Raw genomic sequence first — 4,241 nt, forward strand, 5'->3', positions numbered from 1 at the left:
ACCCTATCATGATGCCCTATCACATGACATTATTACCTCCACGTGATCATCTATATCATTACCAAAGCACGATTAAGGCCTCACCTCTACTCGCCATCCTTATTGTCGAACTCAGGCAATAACCCGCCTTTGTAGAAGGATTGGAGTAGCCACAACAAATGTTCCCCTCCTTTTGCATAAACCATCGTACCTTCTCGAGTTGCTCGCACCCCTAATCGAGCGACAAACAATGAGCAACAAGATGAAAATAAGTGAGAGCATACTTCTTCCGTGAGAGCTCAAAAAAAATATATATATATATATATATATATATATATATATATATATATATATATATATATATATATATATATATATGAGACTATGGATGAGGGTGAGGGTGATTGCGACGGACGAGAGGGTGAAAGGACGAAGGTCAATAGCAATTTTTTTATATAAAAAAATAAGAGACAATATGTGGAAAAAAAAAAAAAAAACTTCGGATTTTTTTGAAGTGAGTTTCTTAAACTTATCAAAAGAACATTATTTCAAACCTAAATAACCCATACTGAGTGTCTTATCCAAGAAAAATCATCCTGAGCCACATTTCAAACCTAAATAACCTGATTTAATCCAAAGTGTAACTTACTTGTTCAAGACCATCATCCCATGCCGATCCCATCACATTCGAGTCCTACGAAAATTCAAATCAAATCCTTGTCGTGCTATCAGTTGTAAGAGTTAAACAGAGTTGAAAACCAACATTTCTTTTTTCCTATCATAACAATTATATCAAATACTATATGTAACAACAGTAAAAAGGGAACATGATCAACACCCTTTTCACGAACAAAATGTTCACTGTAACAGGCCCACACAATGTCTTCAAAGGAAAAATAAAGATCTTGGACCCGACCACCATTATAAGAAGTACATATGCGTAACAAAGACCACAATAAAGTTACAAAGAACAGTATCTGGGCCACTTACATGTACCTGTAAAAACACAACAGATTAACTCCAAAAATATCATAAACGCTTTTTATAGGCAATAATCCTCTTAAGATAAACTGACCAACTATGATTCCTGTCCACAAACTCAGCCAGTTCAGCAATTATTTTTTGGCTTTGGCCTTGATCGATGCAGCACGCGTACATCTAGGATGATAAAATTATGGGACTTCCAGAAAAAATTCAAAGCCAAGATACATAAAAAATGAGACTTCAAAGCCAAAAAGACTATCATCTCCAACAATTTAAACACCAGAAAACTTCACTCAAATCTGCCCTGTTCAGAAAACTCACCTATCTTTGCCTCCTAGTTTTGGGCAAGTGAACTCTGGTGATCCACTGTACTGCTAACTGCTAAGCATGTTTCAGAAAACCAATGCCTTGTCAAGTTCCAGAGCAAGAATCCTCCACAGCCACCTCTTCAGATGAATCATATGCCCCGATGACGCTCTTGTTTACAGTATATTACACATGAGCTAAATGCTGCATCTAAGTGGACATGCTCTTGTACAGCATTAAGGGTATCACAACTCTACCAAAGTCCAGGGGTGCTGAAGACATTGGACAATTAATCCTCTATTTTACTTGTAAAATTTTAATGTCTCGAGAACCTATTGGTGGCAATGCCTAGTAACTTGTGACAAAATATTGGAATAATTTTGACAACAAACAATCAACTAATACAGTTTCTTGTCCAATTTAGTATCTCCATCTTGTTTTGAACTACTACTGCTTGGGTAAGCTGAGGATTTTGATCTGTTGTACTCCAAGAGCTGTGTATGTAGAAAAAATTCTTGTGAGCTCATTTCATTAGAAAATCTAAATTAAGATTTGAAAATAATTCATCAAACCTTCTAGGTCCTACAGCAGACAACAGATTATGCAAAAAATGCATCAGTAGTTGCACTTGGATACTAGATTCACTCGTATCCTGTAAGTTTTAACCAACAATTTATAACAACTTGATTTTAATGTTTTGTTCACGTCTCCAATTATGGGCATATTGTTACTTCAATCAATATCCTACTACGAGCATGAATGATGTGTAATACAATGATGATTGTCTGTGAAAACAATACCTACATAAACAATCAAACTGTGCTAGAGAAAAGAATGCCTCAAAGCCCAACGCAGTGATTGGCAATGCCTAAGTTGATCAACATCCATGCCATCCATATGGAGAGCATTCATATCTTGTCTTACTATCACCAAGTCTTTCCTTGCTTCTCGTGTTCAACTTGAATTAACTCCTAGTAGTTGTTTATGTTAGCGATCCTTAAAACATTATAAAAGTAAATTGCCTTTTGTTCTGTCAATTCTAATGGCACTAAACGATGTCAACACTGAAGATAGTAACTGATAGTTCCTAGCCTCAAAATATGCATACTAATAACAAGCCATTTCTCATTATCTGCCATTTGACTTAAAATACATGCCAAAATCATGAAAGACAAAAATTCCATTGACCTTTTATTATTTTAAGAATGATTCTTTCAATTCATATCTTGATAATGAAAACTCCTTTTTTTTTTATATCGCCTACCTGGCCCACTTAAGTCAGTATTATCCCCCTTAAAATGAGATTGAAATTGGCAGGGTAGGAAAATAGGTAACAGGATGGAGTTTGCAATGAGTTAGTGTGATTGGTCGTTAATGACATTTGGAAATAGGTAGAACTAAATTCATGAGTCCTCTTCCCACTGCCACCCCTACAAAGCAGTGAGGACCATGCTGGTTTTTCAATGACCAGAATGAAGAACAAGTATTTTATATCACTCATTCTGTACTTGTTTGACTGGCTGGGAAAAGCACGCTATGCTTTATACAATAGGATTATATAACTCGACTTATAAATCGGGGTTCGTCGTACTAAACTATATCGCTCGATATGGGTGGTAGATATCAATCCGATAGGGGATCGATACGAAAACCACCCTCTACCAGGTAGTACCCATTACGTGACCCTGTATCGAGCAATACAGGGTCTATACCGATCGGTAACGATTGAAATCCAACCGTTATCGATCAAGGGCTCAGATTGCCCTATTTCAAATGGTTAATTTGATCGTTTGAACCATAGGAAAGGTTTTTAAACTATTTCGTCCCCCACAGTCGTCTAGCATGCAAAGGCAAAGGCTAAGGCAAAAGGGAAGGTAGTATCATCAATTACACCATTGGAAAGAATTGAATCGGACGATAAGACACGTTCTCAATCGCATTCAACAACCCACTTGGTCTAGAGACATGGTAGCGATGTGAACAGGAGTGCCTTGACTGATGATGGCAACGATGTCATAGAGTCACTGGTAGTCTACACAATTTGAGGGTGGTGCATGGACCAAGAAGTAGTATTTTACATTTGTCACCTAAGATTCAAGTCATCAAGCTCAACGAGGTATTGGTCAAGTTTATACACGGAAGAGAAAGGGAAAGGCAATGGATGATTTTAAGCAGATGCGACAAAGACTACACGACGTAGATACAGAGCGAAGCTCATCGTATTCATAATTGTCATATTATGGAAAATCTTATGGCCAACAGTAGTACAGTGATAGTTGGTTATACTTCTCTGAGCAGTAGTACAATGACCGATCTTATGATACGAAGTAGCAAATCAATGGCGAAAGTATAAGTTTTAACATTCTTCATGCTCTGCACCAATACATGTCATAATCGTCCTTGCCTTAGGAGCCATCTCAGAAACGTGGTTCACGACAATCAAACTATAACCATCACCACATCGATGCACTAGTGGCTTACAGTATATCTATATACTATACCGTGGAATCATTTTCAGGATTGGGTTTGACAAACATATCAAATTAATATACAGATACATAGAATCGAGGACCTCGATCCACCGCTCGTAGAATCACATTATTCTTTTTTATAGTAAAATCAAGTATATCCGCCGATTGATTATTTGATTTATTTGAATCATAAAGTTTAAGTTGTTTAAAAAATAATCTAACAATTCAAATCATTTCTTTGTAGATAATACAATATTAATGGAAGGAAGGTCTGAAATGTACCACAAAATTACTTCATAAAGCTCGAAAAAGATGTATCACTATTCTTTCCTAATTTAGATTATTTTTGTTAAAATTAAATAATTTATAATTATTTCCAACTTAAAAACTCTAATCCAACTTTTTTTTCTATTTTAAAGGAATTTTTAAACTATTTTCAATAATTTTACTGTACCATTAGTACGCCCAGACGTATCGATATATGGCATGTCGATACACCTT

The sequence above is a fragment of the Musa acuminata genome, chromosome BXJ3-4 (assembly GCF_036884655.1).
Source record: "Musa acuminata AAA Group cultivar baxijiao chromosome BXJ3-4, Cavendish_Baxijiao_AAA, whole genome shotgun sequence".
In the NCBI taxonomy this organism is placed as follows: Eukaryota; Viridiplantae; Streptophyta; class Magnoliopsida; order Zingiberales; family Musaceae; genus Musa; species Musa acuminata.